The sequence below is a fragment of the Chiloscyllium punctatum genome, chromosome 24 (assembly GCF_047496795.1).
Source record: "Chiloscyllium punctatum isolate Juve2018m chromosome 24, sChiPun1.3, whole genome shotgun sequence".
In the NCBI taxonomy this organism is placed as follows: domain Eukaryota; kingdom Metazoa; phylum Chordata; class Chondrichthyes; order Orectolobiformes; family Hemiscylliidae; genus Chiloscyllium; species Chiloscyllium punctatum.
The window spans coordinates 80,163,825-80,188,611 of record NC_092762.1 but is presented as its reverse complement, the minus strand read 5'-3'; the positions used below and the strand labels follow the sequence as shown (position 1 = coordinate 80,188,611).

The following is a 24,787-nucleotide window of genomic DNA, read 5'->3' as shown; positions in this document are numbered from 1 at the left end:
AAATTGGTTCATTAATGTTTTTTAGGGAAGGAAACTGCCATCCCTACCTGTTCAGGTCTACATGTGATTGAATGTGGTTGAATCTTAACTGTCCTCTGGACAATTAGGGATGAGCAATAATTGCTGGACTTGTTCATCTCATGAATGAATTAAAAACATTATAAAGTTCAGTCCATCATACCTGCTCTGGTAAACAATTATCTGACGTAATCCCATTTTCCAGCATTTTGCCCCTTGCCTTGTATTGCCGAGTTCTACATCAGTGCCCAGCCCTCCAGCTGTGCCCAAATGTGGGCATCAGGCAAGGACAAAATCATGATAGCACATTGTTCCAACGCCCACCGTTAATGTTTGAACTTTGGCCGCTGACATTTTGAGATCTCTGACCCAGCTGAACCCTGGAGTGCTTCATCTGATTAAGGAAGCTGCAGGTTTTGACGATAGAGTCTAAGACAGTGAGTGTCATATGGCTCAGAATAGGCCCTTCTATCCATTGAGTCTGAACTAACTTATTTACTCCACTTTCCAATATTTGGCCCGTAGCCTTGAACATTATGACACATTAGGTACTCATCCACGTACGTTTTAAAAAATATGACAGCATTTGATAGCTTTCAAGGGTGTGGGACAAGTGCAGGAATTTGCAATCAGTGCACTTTTGGTGGTAGTTATGTCGGTGCAGAATCACTGGGCTGAAGGGCCTTTCCTGTGCTGTGTGAATCTATAAATTAATAAACAGATTAATGATGTGAAGTCCTGTGGTAATACTCATTGTGCCATTTAATTCGTTGCCTTAATCTTAAATTAATGCTGGTTTTGTTTTTGAAACAAAGGGTATTTTCTCCCTCTGGCAGCTATCATCTCTGTTGTCCAGGGTGCCACGTGTTTGAATTCAACACTGATGATGCTTTTGTCCTTTCCCCAGGGCAGGACCAGTGTGGATTATGAAGAAGTACCTTTTTTGAGAGGGCTGAGACCCCAATATCAGTGCTGAGGGGGAGATACTGAGACACAAAAACTTGAAGAAAACATTTCGAGAACCCTGAAAATGTGAAATTTCATTGCAGCTATTTAAGAAGACTTGGATCTGACAATAGCACACGTGATATAAACCGATGTAGGGACAGCTGAGTCTGAAAGGCTGCAAAGGAGGCTGCTTTGGCACAGTTCTGTGTCACCGAGCACCCAGCTAGGTCTCCTAGGCGATGGTTGCCATGGCTGGGGTTTTTTTGTGTGTGTGTGTGTGTTTTTGAATCCATATGGTTGACATGGTAACGCAGAACACATTGAGTCTTTATCTCTCAATCCTCCGACATTCAGGGATCAAAAGGACCAAACAAATTTTTTTTTAATTTATTAAGGGGGCCTGTATATGTAATATATGAGTTCAGCTTTCTTTACTTATCTTGATAGTGAAAACAAGGGGAAAAATAAGAGCTAAAACTGTTTAAAATTTTAAAAAAAGCAGCGCTTCAGTGGTCTTAGAATAGCATTATACACTGGGAAATCTATACAAGGAGCAAGATACATTAGAAACTCTACAGGAGTTAGTTCTTAAGAAGAAAACAAAGGCTAAAACGTACTCTGTGCCTCATCTTCTGCTTAAGGGCACAATGGTACTGCATGCAAAACATGACTGAAAATTATAATTATACATAATGGTGTATACATATTCTGCTCCTTATATTTCTGAGAAGATTACTTAAGAGAGAAGAGAGAGCGTGGGGAGAGAAAGGAATGCTTTCTTGGTGAAGTTTGGCTCTCTTGAACCATTTGAGGATCTATAGTTGTCACATTGATTCAGTCAAGTTTGGTGGGTTCATTCAAGAGGTTAACTTGGAAATGGTCCTTCCAAGATCTGTGCTTTAAAGAAGGTAAGCGTGAAAAGAAATAAAATCCCTCATGGTGTAGCTTTTTTTTGAAAAGAAAGGACATTGTAAATAATCCCTGGAGTAACAGCACATCCTTTCTGATAAATGGTGAGGACCTTTATTACTACTGAGTGTTAGGGAATGCAGATGTTCAATGGTGTTACCAAAATGTTGGGGTGGGTCGGTTTTATGAAAAGGCGGGGGGTGGGGGGGTCGTGGGTCAGCACAAACAGGTCTGTTCTCCCTCTGGGTGAAGTCAGAAGACATAGGGGCTGGTTGAGATTTGAGGCCAGGTCCTAGGGTGAGAGAGGAGTCAGGAACTGGAAGTCCTGACACTCAATTCCAATGTCTGTCCCTGTCCATAAAGACCAAAGGAGTTGATGGTGAAACAAAGGGGAAACTGTGCACACCCCCAACATCCCGTGGCCAAAATCTCCTGCATATGAGACTGTCCTGTTCTGGAAATTGACCTTGCACCAGACATGCCCTACCCCCACCTTCACAACCCCATTCTCCCAATCCTTCATCATCCAAGGACTTAACAGCACAAACCCACCTTTCATTTGAACCTCACTGGATAGTTCCATGTGGAGAGAGAAAAGAGAAACATGCATTTATATGGCAATGTTTTCTGCAGGTTTGGGATTTCCCAATGTGCTTTTTAAAGCTTCTTATTTTAAATTGGAAGGGAAGTTGCTAGTAATCTTGGATGTGGAGCAGCCTAACTGGTGTACAGCAAGCTCTAGTAAACAGCACTGCAACAAATGACAAGATGATTGTCCCTCGCTACCGATAAAGAAGTGAATTTTAGCCAGTGCTATCGAGGGAAGCTTTCTTCAAAATTGTACTGAGTGATCTTCCACATGTAGCTGAGATGACAGGAGAAGGGCTGTGCTGGTTGAACATCACATCAGAGAGTCGGCACCTCCGACACTGGAATACTCTCTCAGTACTACGCTGGAGGTCACCCTGAGACTTTGTATTCAATTCCCTGCAAGTGGGGCTTGAATCTGCAATTGGTGCAGTTGGAGGCCCAAGAGCTACACCCTCAACCATTCACAGCGATGGGATGGTGAGGTGAGGTCAAGCGTTGAGCTAGACGGTCAGAGATGATCGTCATGGAGTTTCAACCTGACCTCACTGTTCCTAATGGGAGGACACAGTTCAGATGCAAGGGAAGTCATTAATTCAAATGCTGGAGAAACTCAGCAGATCTGGCAGCATCTGTGGAGAGAGAAACAGAGTTAATGTTGCAGACTGTTCTTGGGAAGTCTTCAGTATTTGCCTTTTAAATAATTTGTTCTCCACTTTGACACCCAAATATCTTCATTAACACATCAACGTGGCAGTGTGCTCCTCATTCCTCTCTCTGTTGGATGTTCCTTTGGGGTGGATACCCAGCTGAATATTTGAAGCTGAGGTTAGATCCACTGTGACAGCCTCAGTGGTAACCTGCAGCTCATTGAGAATAGGAACAGTGATGTGCATTGGTTATAAAACTGGAGGCTTCTCCTCAGGATTTTGTTAACTTCAGTACGATAATTTTGGAAAAAGCATATCCAAATGTGCTGTTGGTATATTAATTTTTTGATTTAACCAGTCAAATACAGGTCAGCTATAGAAATTGTTCTGAGTCCTTTTCTTTCATCGAATCATCAGATCCCTACAGTGTGGATGCAGGCCATTCAGCCCCTCCAGTCCACACTGACTTCCCAAAGAGCATCCCACTCAGACCCACACCCCTATCCCTGTAACTCTACATTTCCCATGGCTAACCCACCTAGCCTGCACATCCCTGAACACTGCAGATAACGTAACGTGGCCAATTCACCTAACCTGGACATCTTTGGACTGTGGGAGGAAACTGGAGCACCTGGAGGAAACCCACACAAACACAAGGAGAATGTGCAAACTCTACACAGACAGTCACCCGAGGGTGGAATCGAACCCGTGACCCTAACGCTGTGAGGCAGCGGTGCTATCCTCAAAACAAAAATGGTGTTCTAACATTGACGACTTCACTGCTCTGACTAATACTCCTCTGTTCTCCCAATGATGCTAGGTAATGCTTCTATGGGCGCAGCTAGCTCTCTGTACTTTTGTTCATTGCTTGTGAATCTATGTAGAAAATACTAGTGTGCTATTCTACTGTGGTAGTCATCGGTTATCAAGCCTATTCTTTTTCTTTCTGCACAGGCTTCTTGTGTGGGTAACTGATATCACACAGGAGGAGCAACTCTAATCTGGTTTGCTCATCTCCGTGTCGGGGCCTGTGGCTCTGTGCATCCCTTTCACTGTTTCCTCCCTCCCCCTTAAAATAGTTGAGAGAGAGAGAGAGAGAGAGGTAAATGCTTAGATTTTAAAGGCGTCAAGTGGTATGGGGAGATGATGGGAATATGACATTGAGATATTGAATCAGCCATGATCATGTTGAATGGTGGAGCAGGTTCGAAGGGCTGAATGGCCTACTCTTGCTCCTATTTTCTATGTTTATTTATTTCAGTATTGGCTGAGATTAGCTGGGTCCAGTTCAATGCCCGCAGAGTTTGAACCTGCGCTCTCCCTCTTCTGAATGTCTCAGCAGTACAATGGATCCTTTTGCCGTTTCATTTGAGGAAGTTCCTTGAGAATAGTTTGGGCCAACTGTCAACCAGCAGCTTCCTACAAATTTCACAGTGAATGCCTGTTGCATTTCATTACAATACTTGTGTTTGTCTTGGCCTTCTGTCAGATCAAAGTACCAAATGCAATGAATTAATTTTGAAATGTGTTTCCTGCAGCTCTGTAGGAAAACATGGCAGTGCTTGTACAACTGAGTTCACGGCGAAGTGACTAGTGTCTTGTTGCTGATGATGAGATTATTCTACGTAGAAGGATTAGCCGGGATAGGGGCATTCAAAACGGTGAGCACTTTTGACAAAATAAATAATGACAAATTATTTCCAACAGGAACAAAGGTTGGGAACTAGAGGCGACAGGGACAATATTATTGGAAAAAGAACCAGAGAGACATCAGTTTTCTGAATAAATCTGACAATACCCCGAGGATGGGTGGGAACGTGGAATCAGATCGGCCTTGATTGTATTGAATGGTGGAGTAGGCTTGAGGGGCCGAATGGCCTATTCCTGCTCCTAATTCATATTTTTCCTGGAATGAGTGGTTCTCGAATTTATCGTATATGTGCGTGTATAGGTCGATCTCGTGTATAAGTAGACCCCTTAGTTTTGGCCAAACAATCTTGTATTTCCCATATATCTCGTGTATAAGTCAACCCTAGTTCTTCACGGTTACAGGTCAACATTCATGAGTCAGTGTGTTCTGCCCTTTGCGCTCCACTCAGCCTTTCAGGCCGTACGACTCCATTCTGGGCCTTCCAGTCCACAAACCGTTACACTCCGTACCAGGTTTTCAGAATTACTGTAATGGTATGACAGTACAGGGTGACCGCCGTATCTGGGGAGTCGGTTTCAGTTACCTGCAGTTTACCATGGCCCGAACGTATCACAGGGAATGTTCCCGAACCAGGGACTTGGTGGGGGGGAGCTGCCGGGAAGGTAAATTCCCCATTTTACCTATTTTGTAGATAAATATTCATCCCCTCGAAAACAATACCTCCTAATTACCCCCTAATTTCAGATTTAAAAATCCATCTTCAAAGCTTGACCCATACACGAGTATAGATGGGGGAGAGTGAGGGATGACTGACTGACTGACTGAAGTGCATATGGTCCTGACTGGTCTGGACAAAGTGGTTGTGCGACAGATGTTCCCTGCAGCAGGCAAGTCCAGAACTGTGGAACACTGGTTTAAAATGAGGCCTCGCCCTTCTAGGACAGAGATGAGGATTTTCTTTTTCTTTCAGAGAGTTGTGCAACTTTGGACTCTCTGCCTCCGATATTTTTAAGACATAAGTGAGTAGAGTCTTGTCAGGCAGGGGAATCTCAGGGGCAAATGAGAATGTGGAATTCGAAATGCCAACAAAATCAGCCATTGAATGGCAGAGCAGAAGGGCAGGATGGTCTGGTCCTGCTCCTATTTCCCATGTGCACCTCTATGTTTATTACTTGGCATTGTGACTATAGATCGGTTACCTGAAAGGCACGGAGGTTGACGCAGATTCAGTAAAGCACCCGCTAAAGAGATTTGGATCAATACAAAAGTGGGATAAAGTCTTTGTGGCTGTGGGGGCAACACTAGGGATGTTGAGTCTAACTGAGCACCATTTTCCCAGGATATATGATGGGCCAAATCCCTGTGCTAGCTCATTTTATCATTCTGTATTAGTTGAGAGAGGAATGTTTGGTGGAATTTGTCCTTAGGGTGACTCTTCCAGCAGACTATTTATTACCTTTAACTCACCCTAACCTCACCCTGAATTGCTTCAAAGACATTAAGTGTAAATGCCTCTGTGTAAATAATTGTCTTTGTTTTGAGAGATGGTATGGCCTTTATAGACCACCCTAAAATTATGATCTGCTCCACCAGGTCACCAGGTGAACAGCTTAAGTCCACTGTGAAGGTGAACCCCTCTACTCCACATTGTGAGACAGGGTCATGTGTAGCCTCAGACAGAGGTACAGGTGTCAGCTTATCTTTGCTGTAACATATCAGTGAAGCATTACCTTCGCTGTGTCCCCAATTCTTGGTGTAATCATTGACCAGAAACTGATCTGAACTAGCCATATAAATACTCAAGCTGAAAGAGCAGGGCAGAGGCTGGAACTTCTCAGGTGAGTAACTTGCCTCCCAACTCCACAAACCATCTACAAGGAGTGTGATGGAATACTCCCCATTTGCACTTGAAGACTGCAGCTTCAATAACACTTGAAGCTTGACACCATCCAGGACAAAGCAGCCTGTTTGACTGGCACCACACCACAAACATCCCCTCCCTCCACTTCTGACGCTCAGTAACAGCAGTGTGTACTATCTACAAGATGCACTGCAGATAATCACCAAGGCTTCTCGCACAATACCTTCCAAACTGTGACCTGTGTCATCTTGAAGGAAAAGAGCAGCAGATATGTGGGAACACACCATCTGTAAATTCCCCTCACCATCCTGACTTAGAAATATATCGCCATTCCTTCACTGTCGCTGGGCCAAAAGCCTGGAACACCCTCTCTAACTGCATTGTGGGTCTACCTTGTACACATGAACTGCAGCAGATCAAGAAGGCTGGTAGCCACCATCTTCTTAATGACAGGTTAAGTATCCCTATGCCCCAAGGACTGCAGTTCAAGAAGGGAGCTCACTTCTCAAGGGCAATTAGGGGTTGGGCAAGAAATGCTGACCTAGCCAATGACATCCATATTCCACGAATGAATAAACTGATTGAGTCTTTAAAATAATCCAGTAACTCATGGCCATTCACTTCTGGTGCTGTCTCACCATTAACCAGATTGAGTTAAATTCCACAATATAACGTGATGGATTTTAACTAGTGATTACTAATTGTGTACCACAACCAGCTGACAACAGGACTGGTTTCTTCAAACAGTACCTTGTTTCTTAAGAACAGCATTTAACTATGCAGAATTCTGCAGTGTGTCACAGTTTAAATAATTGACTTTGATCCTGATATGGTCTTCAGTATTGTGGGCAAATCTGTTAGCTGCCACTTGTATGCAACTTGTACCTAAAAATGTAATTTTCTTGTTTGTTTTAAGAACAGTGTGAATACTTGTTAAGGGTCCTTAACAAGAGCATCTTGAGATATACTGCATGGGCGATCTGGGGATTGACATGTGGTAAGTGTGGCATGTCTGAGTGCTACAGGTGCCTTTGACCTATGGCCCCCACAGTTCTCCAGCACTGGGGAGAGGCAAAGCTGTCCTCATTTCCTGGGAAGGGAGAATGTTGGCCTCATTTCCTGCTTGGATCTGCTATAGACTTATAGATAATGCTTGCTGGTAACGATCAGACAACGACTCTTGTTGTACTAACATGTGTCTACCAGTGTGAGGGAAGCCAATTTAGCTTGTATCTTGGTCTGCTTCATATTTTGACATTAACCTTGAAGGCATTTCAATGGGACTGTTGCTGGTAATAAAGAGTGAAGAGAGACTGGATTCCAAGTGGAATTAGTTAATCGTAGGAGGGACTTTTTGGGCAGAATTTGACAGCTTGACATTGCTAAGAATTAATATAGTTATTCTGTTCCCTCTGAGGGCAAGATTTCATTTAATTGGGGACAGACAAGTAAAGCAGGATAGAAAAATTGGCCTTTTACCTCAGGGGCCTTAGTTTCACTCCAGCCCAATGTAGTGGATTGAAAGGTTTCTTTCCCTATCATGGAAAACATGAAGTGTGTCTTTTATCAGTTTCAGCATGGTGAGGGTGAACCTACAGCACAGAGAGGTTCCCCTCCAATGGGCTGTCTCATCAGAAACACACAATGAAGAATGAACTTTGAAATGAAAATGTTGAGAACGGAATTGAGGTGCTTTCAGGGCCATTTGTAGAGCATTTGGAATTCCCTCTCTGGGGCTATTCTGGGTCTACCTACAGAATATGGACTACAGCGTTTCAATTCACCGCCACCTCAAGGGCGACTAGGGACAGGCAATAAATGCTGGCCCAAGCAGTGATGCCCATGAGCGAATGCAAAAAGAATGAACCTGTGTGGAATCTGTGATGGTGGACGGAGTATCCACCCATATGGAGCTGGCTGCAAGAGAGAAAAAGAGCTTGCATTTTTATAGAGACTTTGGCAACATCATGATGTCCCCAAAATCAAATTACAGCTGATAACAGTCACTGTTGTACTGTAATATGCATTGTTGTCAAAGTTAGTTTCCAGTACAGCAATCTCCTTTCGATATTCACTCTGTTAATGTTCTGGGAACTCGGATTCAAATCCCGCCGTGGCAGATAGTGATATTCGAATTCAACTACAAGTATCTGGAATTAAGAACCTACTGATAACCATGAATCCATTGCAGATTTTTGTAAAAACGCATCTGGTTCAGTAATGTCCTTCAGGGAAGGACATCTGCCATCCTTACCTCGTCTGACCTCCACATTAGACTGCAATGTAAGCCTCGATAAAACCTCTTGAGTGAGATTGGGGCTGGGCTTACCCCAATGAGCCACAGCCAATGGATTCACAAACACCAGAGGTCAGATATAAGTATGGGGTTGCAGACTCAAGAACTGATGACAGTCCCCCAGCTTTGAATAAATGACTTGCAGTGAAAACCTCAGCTTTGTTGTATTAAGATGTTTTCGTTTCCTGAGGGAAATGGAAACAACTGCCCAGAGGGAATAAAGTCACGTCTCCATTTGGAAACGATTAAGCTTCATCTTCCAGCAAACAAACTTGTGCAGACGATCAGTGTCCCAAGAATGCATGAATCAACGTTTCCCAGAAAACGTCTGAATATTTGGTTTAATATGTTAAACCTACTGCACAGCAAGTGCTGAAGGATTAAATAGCCTGACCTGGGAACAGAATTTGATTACCCCAGTGAATGTATTTCCCAGGAGTATGTTTCTGTTGAAAACAATGGATTTTGAAACTAATGCATGTACTTGCTGATTGGTTTTGAATGTGCCTGTGCACTGCTGCCTAGATTGGAGGCAGCTGCTGTGGGGATAACGGCACATTGTCCTGCAAAATATCGACAATCAAAGCTAATTATTATCCATTCCATTGTTAAATCCTTAATATGTTCCTGTCCAAGGACATTGCTTGCTTGCAAAAGCGAGATATTGTAAAATCAACCCTGTTTATTGACAGTTCTGTACATTTTCGCCTCTGATTTCCCTTTGCTTTCTCTCGATGTTTCAAAAGAAGAGGTTTAATTGACTTCAATTTGTGTGTTTCTCCCTTTCCTTCCCTATCATACTCATTCCCTTTCTGCTCTTGAAACAACAAATGTAAAGGGTTGAATAGAGCCCAGTGGGATGGTTGTCTTTCTGAACTTGCTATCTTTCTGTGAGTTTCTATTCACTGTGTGTCTATCTGCAATCTTGGGTCATGTCTGTCCCACTCCTGTGTCTTTGCTGTCTTTAGCTTATAGTTTCTCTTTATGTCTCACGTCATTGTGACTCTGTCATCAGACCATCCAAGAAAAAAAGCATTCATGTGTACACTAGCAGCAGCCCACTCTTAACTCTTCCACAGTCTCTCAACTGGTTAGCTGTTGTCAGACGTGGATCATTAAATATTGTGAGGAGATTGTCCCTTTTTCTGCTCATGTGTCTCAGTCCCTATCCACCAACATTATGTCACTTCCAAACAATAGTCTGATGCTGCGCCAGTCTGCACTTTGGATATTTTCCTATTCAACCTGCTCAGAGATGCTGTTAACACACCTCTGGAACAGGTGGGACTTGACCCTGGGTCTCCTGGCTCAGAGGTAGGGAACTTACTAGTGCACCACGAGAACCCTGCAGCTAACCTGTTCTCTTCCTTGGTGCCATATTTGACTCACCCATATCACTTGGATTTGCTTCTTTTATTAATGGGGAGACCAAAAATGACAACTTTCAATTAAAAGTAAACCCAATTCATACAGCAAAGCCTTTTGACAAGGTCCCACATGGAAGAGTGTAGGTAAAAACACCTAAGACTCTGGGTAACTTGGAAAGTTGGTTCCAAGATTGGCTTTGTGGTAGAAGACAGAGGGCGGTGGTAAAAGGCTGTTTGCTGAACTGGAGGCTAGTGGTATCCAACAAGGACCAGTGTTATGTTCCTTATTGTTCATGATACATATAAATGATAAGAGCATCTGGGGAGGTGATAGGTAAGTTTGTGGATGACACAAAGATTGATCTCGTGGTTAATAATGAGGAGGAAGGTCTTAGTTTGCAGGAGAATATAAATTGGTTGGTCAGATGGACAGATCAGTGGCAGATGGAATTTAAGCTTGAAAAGTATGAGGTGTTGCACTTTGGAAGCAGTAACAAGACACAGGAGTAAGCAATGATACTGGAAAACTCAGAGAAACAGAGGGACTGTTGGGTGCATGTCCACAGATCCCTGGAGATGGCGGACAGATTAATAGGGTAGATGAGAAGGTGTATGAGACACTTCTCTTTATAAGTTGTGGCATGGCTAATAAGAGCAGGGAGGGTGGGGCTGTACAAGTTAGGCCACAGCTGGAATACTGTGTGCAGTTCTGGTCCCCACACTATAAGAAGGGTGTAACTGCACTGGAGGTTCACCAGAATGCTGCCTGGGATGCAGCATTTCAGTGATGAAGGGAGGCTGGATAAGCTCGAGTTATTTTCTTGAAAGCAGAGACTCCCGAGGGGGATCGGATTGAGGATGTATCGGTAAAGATTCTGAGGGTCATGGACAAGGTGAATAGAAAGCAGTTGTTTCTTCTAATGGAAGGGTCAATAACAAAGGGGCATAATTTTAAGGTGAAAGGTGGGAGGTTTCAAGGAGATTTGAAAAAGATGCTTCTCACCGAGAGGGCTGTTGGAATCTGAAATGCACTGTCTGGGAGGGCAGTTAGGGTGGGGAACTTAAAATGGTTTTAAGTGTTTAAGTGTTTAAAATGGATGGGCGCTTGAAATGCCATACCATTGAAAGCAGTAGGCTAAGTGCTGAAAGTGGAACTAGGAGCGATTCAGTGTAGCTTCTGATAGTGCAGACTCGATGGGCTGAAGGGCCTCCTATACTGTATAATTCTGTGATTTTATACCCTTTTCATTTTGTTAAGCATATTCATTTGTAACTTAAACTTGTCTTGACCACTTTATTAATATAGTTTACTGTAACTTAGAGGCCATGTTGGATGAATGCTAGGGGAAAGTGAGGACTGCAGATGCTGGAGATCAGAGTCGAGAGTGTGTTGCTGGAAAAGCACAGCCAGTCAGGCAGCATCCGAGGAGCAGGAGAATCTCGGATGCTGCCTGACCTACTGTGCTTTTCCAGCACCACACTCGCGACTCTGATGTTGGATGAATGCACCAACGTTCCATGGAGTGCCTTTCCTTTTGTATTCTCCATTACCCAGTTGCCCGTTCGCTTCACATGTGATCCTAGAAACTATCGGTCACTTAGATCACATCTTGAATCCTGATCCTCCTCTGAGCCGACCGAGGTTGGAGTGCAGCAGTAGGCGAAACGTTATGGAGGAGAGACTGAGCTTAGGGAAAGGGAATTCCTTGGTGAATGATGAATGTGTGGCCTTCATATTATAGGTGGAATGCTGAGTGTGAATTCATTAGACTGCTCCCTGAAATGAGGAAATACGAGTTCCATGAAAGACTTAGTCAAACTGAGACAGTTTTTATTTGCAGATAGTTGGGTGGCTTGATGGAGGCAGTTAAAAGACAAACCAAGGAATGGGTCAACATTGATAAAAACAGACCAAATCTATTGGTCATAGTTCTAGAAGAAGGGGACAGTGATATGAGATTAATTGTCAGACGTTTAGGACAGGGATTGAGTGCGCTGCTTTAAATGATAGAAGCAAAAGACCATACCAACTCTGAAGAATATGTTTGTTCATTTAGACAGTGCTTGGGATATTTTACAGTTTAAAAATGCTATATAAATGCACTGTGTTGTTGCTGGTACCTCTCATTTGTGTCAGGCTGGAAGTGTTATAGGTCTTTCAAAAAGAAAAGAGCGCGTAATGAGTGAGTCTTTGACAGGGCTTTCCAAACTGGGGCTCAGGACCTCCAACTGGGGTCATGACCTGAAATTTAGAGGTGTGACCTTCAAGACAGCAATGACTGACTGCTGCCCATCCACCTTCCCATGTGTTAGGCCATCTCCACTGCCCCCTGACCCCTAGCTCACTAAGGGTCCCCTAGTTTCAAAATACAGTCCCAATGGGAAGGTGTTTGGAAAGCACTGGTTTATGTGATTGATACTGCAGCTCCTGGGAAGAGCCCATAATGCACAGATCAGTTGGGCCAAATCGACTGTTTCCACATTGTAACTTCCCACCGACCTACCTTTTGCTGAAACCTAGTTAGAGAGACAACATTCGTGTTAGCCGTATTTCTGAAGAAAAGGGGAAGGTAGTGACCCTACAGGAAGGAATACAGGACAGAGGTAGCATCAGGGCAAGAGGCTGAGGATCTCGCTCTCTCGGCTAACGTTCGCAGCACACTACCCGTGTCGATTGACACCAATGCACTTGTTGCAAATTTTACAATTTGGCACAATCTCCACACCTTTGCAATTCAGTGATGTTTTTGTTTTATTCAAGGTCTGAACTGTGGCCTTGTTTCACAACTGGAATTCAATCCCTCAAACACGCAAAGAAAGCACTTTGAGACTTACTGGTGAAAGTGCTTGTCCCTTGGCACAGTGATCCCTGTGATGTTCAACACCATCTCTCTCCCCTCCTCTCCCATCTTCCTCCCCTTGTCTCCCATCTAATCTCCTCCTCTCCCATCTCCTTCCCTGACATTCTCCCCATTCCAAGGCAATCTCCCCTTCCTACCCCCTCCAACCCTACCTTTTCCTCAATTCCATACCCCCCCCCCCCCACTTTCCCCAATCTACTGCTGGTCTTTCCTACCTCTCCACATCTCCCATCTCTGCCTCAACTCCCTTGCACATCCCCTCTTTCACCAACCAACTCCTACTCCTAATTCCTACATTCATAGATTCAATCCCTTTCCTTCCCCCGCACCCCCCCCCCACCATCCCTCCATCTTTCCCTTTGAGATAATTTTACCATTGTCTCTTGAGTCCAATGTGCAATGTGATTGAGTTTGTGAATGGTGGAGGTGGGAAAGGGGCTGGATTTCTCACACAATGGAAGCTATACCCCTATGGCACACTCTGTTCTCCCTAGAAAGCAACGTTGGAGTAGGCCATTCAACTTTTTGAGCCTCTGCTGCAGATCCTGTTGGTTTGCTGGCTGCCTGAAGCAAATACGGAGAGAGGCACCAGAAGTCCATGCCTCGAACTGAAGGTCACCCATCATTGATTGTGTGAAAGCTTGGGCAGTGCTGCCACTAATGTATAAATAAAATGTTCACAATGTTTCTGAGATTGGAGCCTCAGGTATGAAGAAGATGCAACAAACGAATGAGTGACCAATGCTGAGGAACTTCAGTCACTGACAGCAGCTCCGCTGGACATTTCTCAATGACTCAATGCCAATGTGGTAAAAGCTTATCAGAAACAATCAGTAGTAAAAGTCCATTGGTTTGCTTGTGAATCCATGTTTTATTGCATCTTGAGTCCATGCACACAAGATATTTGTCAATGCAAATGCTCGCGTTTCTTTTAGCGTGCTTGTGGGAGTTTAGCTAATCCCTGAGGGTCTACTGAGGAGCCATTGCTCAGGTCAAAGAAGTGGAGACCCAAGAGGTAAGTACAATCCTCAAACAGCAACACATTAGGTGCAGGAGGAGCTTGTTAGAGTGGTTTGGGAGAGTAACCCTGAATAGATTTCCCAAATCATATCTGGTCAATAATCATCTGGTCTGTCATTTCCCAAACTGGAAACCAATGTGATTGTGAGTGGTCAATCCACAGTGACCCAAAATACGTCACGATGGGCAATCGACCATCAAGCATTCCCGTGGCCCAAGTACGGCATTGGTTCATACTCAAAGCTCCCTCCCTACCCCAAAACTGTGCTGCAAACTGAGGACAGCCATTCCTATACTAACCCATAGGGTTATGATTACCCACCATCCCCTCCCCAAACCCCACTACCAAGAACTTACCCTTCCCACATCATGTCCATCCTCATAGCCTTTCGTGCTGTATGGAATCTGGACCAAACCCTCTCCTGCCTCCCATTCCCGCTGCTGGGAGCGTGGGGATAAATCCAGCCAGAACATTTGACGTAGGGCCACCTTCAGGACAGAGTAGACAGAAGAGTTACATCCCATCAGCCTGGGCTGGATTTGAGCTTGGATGTCAAAAGGATGCGAACTGTGGCATCCGGTCCCCACCAGGTTTTGTGGGTTTTTTTTGCTCATTTCTGCAGATAATTTGAAAGTCCTCAGTGGGTCATGCAGTGCAGGGCTGCTGCTGTTACTGCTAATCCTCCATTCTACTGGGTGTTCTCCGAAGAGCATTGAAGATGACACTGGAAAATTCCATTTTTCTTTGACATTGTTTATTGTTTACAATTGAAAACCATTCCTGCAGATTGAAAATTTGTGGAAAGGTTTCCCTTATTGCATTTTCCGAGGAATTCAAAACTGCATCATTCAATTTGTAATTACCTGGATATTTTAACCTGAATGATGAAAGGTTCCAATTATCTCTGTACATACTTTGACTTCTCTTTATAATTTATATATTTATTGTAATGGTTCAGTTGCTGAAGAGCTTTTATTTAATGGGTACTCCTTGGCTGTCCTTGACAATGGTACAGTACTTTTTTTATATATAAATATATTTGAATTATTTGTATAATGTGTTATTATTTCTGTGTTACATATTCATGACAGATGAGATTCTGAAAAAAAACATAAGCAAAACAATGCTCTATTCACTCAGGCTGATAAGAAATACTGTATCATACATTAAAGAAATTTAAATATCGAAGGCAGTTGAGTCTGAGTGTCTTTAGTGGTGCAGTTGGTTAACATGACCATTAAGATTTTCAGTCACTTGTTCTCATTTAATTGTGGTTCAACTATGTCTGTCGCATATGTCCAAAGTGGTGTTAACATATTCCTTCTTAGTATTTTCTCTCTTTTTCCCCTAGCACTTATTTTTTGGCTAGAAGAATAAAAAACAAGGGAAAGGCTTTGATGATCGGATTGTACTGGGGATGATAGCAATACTGAATGCCCCCAAAGCAAACAATACACCTTGTAGTTTAGCTAAATTCCATCCCAATAACTGAGTATGTTGGGATAGTGCTTATCAGAATACTTCAGTGCAGAGGGATCTGGGTATTCTCTTGCCTAGTCAGCAGGTAACAAGGAGAACAAACCAAATTCTTGTATCTATTGCCAAAAGAATCCAGTAGAAAAGTAGGTAAATATTATAAGTGTACGAGGCATTGGTGAGAATGCATCTGTGTATAATTTTGGTCCCCACACTTGAGGATGGACAGAATCACATTGGAGACATTCAGAGAAAGCTCACTAGAGTGATTCCCGAGATAAAAGGACGGGGATGGATTAAGAGGAGGGATTGAGCAGTTTAACTGTGTACTTGTTAGAGTTTAGAAGAATGAGAAATCTAATTGAGGTATCTAAGAGGTTAAAGGGAATTGAAAAAAATTCCACATCAAGTGGATGTTGCTCCTTGTGGGGCCATCTAGAATGACATCATAGTTTTAGGCTAAAGGGTGATAGATTAAAAAAAAACACATGAGAAAATACTTTTCTCAAAAGGTCGCGAGTCAGTGGAATTCACCACCAGAGTGTTGTGGAGACTGGGACACTGAATAGATTTAGGGAGATGGACACATATTTAATTAGTAATGGGTTATGGAAAGTAGGCAGGAGTTGAATCTGGGATGAGATCAGCCATGGTTGTATTGAATGGCAAAGTAGGCTCAAGGAGCTGAATTAGGTAAAAACAATGACTGCAGATGCTGAAAACCAAATACTGGATTAGTGGTGCTGGAAGAGCACAGCAGTTCAGGCAGCATCCAACGAGCAGCGAAATCGACGTTTCGGGCAAAAGCCCTTCATCAGGAATGATGAAGGGCTTTTGCCCGAAACGTCTATTTCGCTGCTCGTTGGATGCTGCCTGAACTGCTGTGCTCTTCCAGCACCACTAATCAAGGAGCTGAATTACCTACTCCTGCTAGTTCTTATGTTCTTAATATTCAAAACCCTGAATTAAACACTACAGCCTGTAGTTTAACCAAAGAGCATTCCTTCCCAATAATTAAGTAAATTGGGATGGTGCTGTTTTCCCAATTATATCTCTGATTGTCCCCTGGTGCAGACTGCAGCTTTTTGCTGCCTTAAGTCTGAGGGATGTTTATATGGCACAACTAGATGGGCCATCCATCATCACTTTTGCAGTGAGTGATGAGGATCTGGATTGTGCTGCTTCACACTGAGCCATGAAGCCAGCTTCACTCAGAGGCTTTCAACAGAGAGTTGGGTTGTTACTTGAAAAGGAAGAATGGGCTGGACTGTGGGAGAGAAGGTACGTGGCTCGCTTGGAGAGCTAGTGCAGATTGTGATGGGCCAAATGGACCCTTTCTGTGCTATAACAGTTCTGTAATTCTGCCTGACCCACATCAAACACAATGTAGTGTTCCACTAGCAAGACATCTCCGTACCCCAATTCATCCTCGAATTCAACCTCTTCTGTACTACCAGCTATTTCCTAAAAGCCTTCTGGAACTTGGGAATTACAAGCAGGCCACTCAGCCCCTTGGGCCTTCTCTACAATCTATCGACGTCTCCCTGAAAAATATTCAAAGAACTCTGTATCTAATACCTTTAGAGGTAGAGAGTCATAAAGACTTAGACATTTCCTCTAAGTCTGAAATGGGACCCTTTATTGTTCAACAATGATCCCTAGTTCCAGATTCTTTCACAAGAGGAACCATGCCACAGCCTGTCCAGACAATCTTACACATTTCAATCAAATTACCTTTTACTCTTCCAAACTCCAGCAGATATAAGCCTGGTATGTCCAACATTGCCTCATAAGGTCACCTGCCCATTCCAGCTATAAGCTAATACTCTCTCCAATACCTTTTGCATTCTCACCTCCAACAGCCAGTTGGAGAAGTTCTAGAACCTCCTACCAAAAGGTTGAGACCATCTACTCAGCTGCCCCTTTCTCTCCTTTTCTCTGTTCCCACCTGTTGGTATTTCTACCAAGGCCTAAGAACAGATCTGAACTAATGTCTCTCTCCATTTTTTTATCCATTTCCCCTCATGCTTAAGTTTATTTTATCCGTTAGAACCATACCTTCCTTCCTAAACTTCCAATGATCCAACTCGGCCTCCTTGGTACCATGAAAACTGATACCGTAAGTCATTTCCTCTTTTCACCTGGATTATATCTTTGACTAAACAAGATCTATCAGGCCAAACCCCTTCCAATCACTACAATCTGTGTTTACGTTTCAAACAGGACCCAGGGTCACAGTACTTAAAACAAGAACTTTTTTTAATTAAGGAGGTGTTTAGTCTACAAGACTAAACTGTTATACTCCAAAAAAGCTGAAGATGACATCATCCCATCACATTCTTATAATTGAGTCCAACTTACTTAGATAAATACACAACAATGTAAATAGATATTATCCGTACTGTAAGAAGACAAAGGCAGGGCCACCTTAATATGAAGCCTTATATAGCGAACTCCTCCCTCACCCTAATCATATTCAGCTTTATGTGTGAAGATACTTCCCTCGATCAACCAGGTACTTTTCATATGAACATCACAGTGCTATGTCATGTTTTTCACATTCACCTGTGTCTCTTATCTCAATGATCCAAGGTATTAGCTGTTAAGGGGATGAGACTTTTCAAATCCATAAGTCCATAGAAATAAACAATTCCCACAGTCTCAGGTTCCCAGGTGTTTGCTGTGAGTAAGGCCTTTTAAAACTTCATATAATTTTCCCATCACCGTGGCATCTTTCTATATTGTGTCCTAGTTCTAAGTTTTTCCAACTTATAAATTCCTAATAATGTTATATCTTAGCTTATAACAATAAAGTTAGATTTTTAACAATTAGTAGTTTATTAATCTTACACCAGTGCCGCTTCCCCAGTGTCCTGTATTAATCACCTGGAAAATCCAGCATTTTGATACATCAGGCCCTACAATCTTCCTCACCCAAATGCATCATTCTTATTGGTTAATATTCCATACTTCATTCCATCACCACCTACCTCCCTCAAAATCCCAAATTTCCAACAACAAATAAATGTTTTAAGAAAAATATATAAATATATTTAAGAAAAGTATATAAATTATATATATGTATAATTTTTCAAATGGTTCCCGTAAGTTCTGACTTGAGTTGCCAATTCATAGAGTCTATGGACCATTTCTGGAGGATTGATATCCTGAACAATGATTTGCTGTCTGACGTCACTCTGTCACAATGCTAACAGCATCCCATGTGTTGTCACCATGTTTTTGTTTTAAACAAATTGTCTGACATTTTAGAAAATGCATTGAAAAGCATGCTTTTTATTAAAAATTTCTTTTTGTATTCCTTGCTTTTTTTTTGCTTACAGTTTGAAGGTGTGTAGTTTTTTTTTATCACTTCGTCTGCAAACAGTAATATGATAACAATCAAATGATGTTGGTTGAAGGATATATTATTGGCCATGACATTCTCCTGCTAACACTGTTCCCCACAAAAGCATTCATTCTGACCAGGCACCGTGATTTTCAAATTAAACGGTAGCTTTCAAAAGGGAAATATACACACTTGAAAAATAAAATCTGTATTCTTAAGAAGAAAGATTTTGAAGGTTAGAGTTTCAAAGAATGAGAGAGATCTTCTTGAAATGTAAGACTCTGCAGGTAATGACAGGGTAGAGGTAGGATAGATGAAGAAATCTGGAACTAGGAGGCACAGTTTAAAACAAGGTATCTCCCTTTTAAGGCAAAGCTGAGGAGGAATTTGTTCTCTGAAAGGGAGGTTAATCTGTGGAATGCTCTTCCCCAAAACTAGGGAGTCAATCAGAATAGCCATGATCTTATTGCGTGGTGTAGCAGGCTGAATGGCCTCATCCAGACCCTTTTTTGACGTTAGAGTTGTATAAAAGAGAAGGAATATGCTGGGCTTTGGGGAAAGTGCTAAGGTAATGGAACTAATTGATTAGCTCTTCAAAATATCTGACAAAAGCATGATGCAACACAGACTCTTTCTGTGGTAATTAATTCTAGTATCTTACTAGCTATGTTAATTCAAATAACTTGCTGATATTGAAACCACTTTTTCCCTACTTCAGGGTCTCCAATATGCACTGCACAATCTGTGTCAGTTGATCTAAACTCCCGCTTAGACAGTCTGTGGGATCGATCATTCCCCAGCCCAGTGTCATCACCCTGGCAACATCAGGCATAAATCCTGCTGCGTGTAATGGGAATGCAGGATGATCAGGTGGTAGGAAGCGCACAGGAGTCATCATGTCTGGTATATTTCTGTCAATTCTTAAACTTTTCTCCCACTGAAGCCTGTAAGATCTTCGAGGATGTTGTGCCAGTGGCTGTAAAGTGGGCGGCACATAATCTGTTGGAAGGAAGAAGTCCATGGAACGTTCCTATATTTCTTGATTTTATATGGTCATTAAAGTGTAACCTTATTTAACTAATGATACTGACTTTCAAAGGGCTATTACAAGAAGCAAGCTCAGAAAGGGTAAAGTTTCACCACCTCTGGTCCAAGGTGACCCCCAGGGTGGTGAAGAACAGGACAATAAAACCATAAGACATAGGATCAGAAGTAGGCTATTCAGCCCATTGAGTCTGCTCCATCATTCAATGAAATTGTGGTTGATCTGATAATTCTCCACCACACTTTTCCACCTTTTCCCATAACCATTGATTCCCTTGCTGAATAAAAATCTGTCTAACACAAATTGACAACCCAGACTTGACAATCAGAGTATCTGGTCATTCGAAAAGTCATTCAAAAGCAACTGCTTCAGCTGGACAAACAACAACAATCCTGATGCTCCTCCAATTCTAGCCTCGAACCTGAGCATCACAGATTTTCTTTCCTTCTCTACTGGCAGTCATGTCTTATTCTAAGACTAATCCCTGGAATAAGGTTAGATTAGATTCCTTGCAGTGTGGAAACAGGCCCAACAAGTCCAAACCAACCCTCTGAAAAGTAACCCACCCAGACTCATTTTTCCTACATTTTATCCCTGACTAATGCACCTAACACTATGGGAAATTTGTTGTTGAATAGCCTCCAAATTAGAGCGAGAAGCAAGACAAGGAGAATAAAACGGTTCCAGAAATGGTGCAAGGAGCCTTCAGTATTAGCATAATGAAGTTAAATAATAAGAAGTTTAGGAAGGTTTCGTTGAACTCTTGGGAATTCAGGACAGGACAACTCAGGAACAATGACCCTGAATAAAATAGAGATCCGTCCTCTATATGGATCCTTGTGACCCAATGACCTGTGAGAAAAATCTTTACTTTAAAAATATTCATCTCAGTGATGAAGAAATGACATCCTTGAACATTTCTGAATTCAAATTAATTGTGACCCGTTACGACATCATTGGCATTCTGTTCTTTCTATTTTGAATCTAATAGTTGACAGTTGCATAGCAACAATTTCACTATAACTGAATAGGATTTTCCTTCTAGACTGCTGGAACTATAAAAACAATTAATTGGATATTTGTCAAGTTTAATATGCCCCGTCTATGAAAAGTTCTTAATTCTCAATTGTTGCGGTTCATTCAAGAATTGGATATTGGTCTTACATCTGCTTTTACTTTACTCCTAGACAGGATACAAGAAACACCCTATAGCCTGATGGGTAATCTCTCTCTCTCTCTCTGTCTCTGTTTGTCTGTCTGTCTCTCTCTCTCTCTCTCTCTCTGTCTCTGTCTGTCTGTCTGTCTGTCTCTCTCTCTCTCTCTCTCTGTCTCTGTCTGTCTGTCTGTCTGTCTCTCTCTCTCTCTCTGTCTCTCTCTCTGTCTCTCTCTCTCTCTCTCTCTGTCTCCTGTTGAATTTCTCTCACATTGACTCTCCAATTATTCTCACCCGCGAATCGCTTTCTACTTGTTTAATAGGATATTAATTCATGTGAGCACTGCCTTGAGGTAGACTCTTAGTTCATCTGCTGATGCTCCATCTGGAGCCATTTTGTTGCTTTTGATGATGGTTTTCCATCACTTTCCATCGCTGTCAGGGGCATGACAGGGAGAGAGGTCCCAACTGACCTCCTCCTGGACAGGACACAAACCCATACTTCTAAGCCACCATCTGAGCTAACTGACCTCTCACATAGATTAGACAGCATAGAAACTAGCTGTTTAGCTCCAACCAGTCTATATCATTGTTTATGTATCATGTAGGCCTCCTTCCATCCGCCTTGTCTAACTCTAATAACAGAAACGTCAACCCCCTTCTTCAAGTGGGCATCCAGATTTTAAACACATCTATCCTATTCACTTGAACTACTCCTTGCAATAGTATGTTCCATATTCTCACCCTTTGCTTTGGTAATCAGTCTTTTCCGAATTCCCAGTTGGATTTCTTGATGACTGTCTCTTGCTGATGGCCTGATTAAGCTCTTTCCCGCAAGGGCAATATTGGAAAGCCACATTAAACTTGGCTAAAGAGATTTCATACAAATCCTTTATTGAGTCATAGAGTGTTTGCAAAGGGACCCTTCAGCCCATCATGTTTATGCCAGACAAGCTGTCCTAAAGTTATGACCCCTGGTTTTGAACTCCCCCAGAAGAAGAAACATCTTTTCAATGTCCGCAATGTTGGTTCCCCTTCTAACTGTAAAGTCTTCTTGGGTAGACAGTCCCAGTTATTTCTGATAGTTACAGCCTTTCGGTGATGCCATCCTTATTATAAATCTTCCTTTGCGTCTTGACTGAAGAATTCTTGTCCTTCAAAGGGTGATTTGCTCACTTTATTTTCTCAATACACTTGTTGACTATTATTGCATTTATCACCCAAATTATTTCCTTTTCCCACTCAAAATGTGGATTTAGGCCTTGTGTGCAGTTCCATAGGAGTTGTTTTTCAAAGGGACCATCCCATCTGTATGTGCTAAGATATCCAATATTATTATCAGAGCTGGGTCTGATCCCTTTCCCACCCAAAGTCCTCCAAGGTCTACAAATGGCAGATGGCAGTATGGGGAGGGGGTGACAGAGACATCATTGGGATACTGACACTTTTGCCATTTCTCGACCAGGTCACAAGGGGCAGTAATAGCATCCCTGACTATCACAGGGAGCCAAGTGACCAATGATCAGGGGTCAAACTAAGACCACAATATGGCTCAATACAAGGACACATCCATTCACAAACTTGCTGCCCAATGTCAATTAGCACCTTTGACCATAAGTTGCAGAAACATTCGTGAGGTGGCACAGTGGCTCAGTGGTTAGAGCTACTGTCCCACAGCACCAGGGACCCGGATTCAATTCCAGCCTCAGGTGACTGTCCGTATGGAGCTTGCACATTCTCCCCGCATCTGTGTGGGTGCTTCCTCCGGGTGCTCTAGTTTCCTCCCACAGTCCAAAGATGTGCAGGTTAGGGTGAATTGGTCATGCTAAATTGCCCATTGTATTCAAGGATGTGTAGATTAGGTGCATTAGTCAATGATAAATATAGGGGAATGGGTGGGTTACTCTTCAGAGGGTCGGTGTGGACTTGTTGGGCCAAAGGGTCTGTTTTCACACTGTCAGGATTCTATGAGATTGACGGTGGTGGTTACCCATTACCGAGTATTCAGAGGTTCTCTTCTTTTGTCAATTTGTTCAATGATCTCACTCATGTGACATCGTTTTACTGCTCTTGCAGATGCCCCACATGGCAAAAGAAACGTGGGAAGTGGAATGGAGGAAATCCAAGTGATGCAAAGCCCACCTTTTGTTGGAAGAGCCATGAATCACTTTTCAGGGTAGGAGTGGCAGCGGGGTGGTGAGACCCTGCTTTGCTGCATCCCAATGGGAAACAGCAGGACATGAGGAAAATCCCCCGGAGGTCAGTTCCCGATCGTACTGTGTCAAACAAAGCTGGTTACCCCTGTGGGTTTTCAAATCCCCTCTTCTTGGCCTATATCCAGAATGTAAAGCACTCCAGTGGAAAAGATTCTAGGACTAACTGAAGATAACATGGTGTTGTGTTATTATTTTTCTACTGGATGTGATCATTTTTATTTTAAATTTATTTTCCTTCAAAATGTTTATTTGTAAGATTGTGATACAAATAAAATATTTATTCCAAATGGTAGGAGCTACAGATTGGATACCCAATCCTGACTGGATCGGAAACACCGCATGTTCCCTGAACTATGTACTTGGATAACCTTGTCTTAAGTTTAAAAAATGGCTCGGTGCTGAATGAGATGCCAGTGTCCGAACATGTGGGGGTGGAGGCAGATTGAATCGTGACCTTTAATAGGAAACTGGGTGATAATCAGTAAAGAAAACTTTGTGTGGCTACAGCGAAAAGGTGGGAGGATGGGATTTACTCTTGTAAGAGAGCTGGAAGAGATATGATAGGCTCACTTTAACATCAGAGTCCCTCTGACAGTCTCACAGAAACACCTTGGAGGTTCAATCCTAAATTTTCTGCTGAAGCCACAACCATAACTAAAAACAAATGGTGTCACCATAGCTGTCTGAAGGAGGTGCTAAAGTCTCCCACTCAATCAATCGTTTTCATTTCATTCTGTGTTTTATCTTCAACATTGATTCTTAGTTAGTCGCTGCTTTTTGCTACAGTAAACACACGTTATAATTCTGCTGTCTTCAACCTGATCTAAGACATCACTAGTACCTGAGCTAAATCGCTCAAAGGATCTAACTTTCAACTTATTCCGTAGCAACTACACTAGGGCAGGACCCAACGTAGCCCATGAATCACTTAATTCTGGATTAGTGGTGCTGGAAGAGCACAGCAGTTCAGGCAGCATCCAAGTAGCTTCGAAATCGACGTTTCGGGCAAAAGCCCTTCATCAGGAATAAAGGCAGTGAGCCTGAAGCATGGAGAGATAAGCTAGAGGAGGGTGGGGGTGGGGAGAAAGTAGCATAGCGTACAATGGTAGAGTGGGGGAGGGGATGAAGGTGATACATGAATCACTTAAAGCAGGAGTGCGACTAGTAATATCAGATCAGAGGAACATCTCTCAAAAGATGCTCTCCTGTTGACAAGGGCTATAATATCAATTCTCTGCTCCATCAACGTGATTTCAGATGTTTGTCTTCCCTTCATCTTTGTCAAATTACCAGCTTAGTGCCACGACTGTTGCAAATTTAGTAACCACTTTTGATTATTTGTTGCATTTTCCACTGTAAGTTTAAGCATGGGGGTTCCAAT

At 42.7% G+C, this 24,787-nt stretch overlaps 1 protein-coding gene across 2 annotated transcripts in view; it reads left to right on the top strand.

The window, feature by feature from the left end:
* The window catches only part of LOC140494736 (CUGBP Elav-like family member 4), a 480,405-nt gene extending 465,186 nt beyond the window's left edge, over positions 1 to 15,219 (top strand). For both annotated transcript variants that reach the window (XM_072594282.1, XM_072594281.1), the window contains exon 13: positions 926 to 15,219. The gene's annotated coding sequence lies outside the window, so the exon portion shown is untranslated. The remainder of the gene's footprint in view (positions 1 to 925) is intronic.
* Positions 15,220 to 24,787: the final 9,568 nt, after the last annotated feature.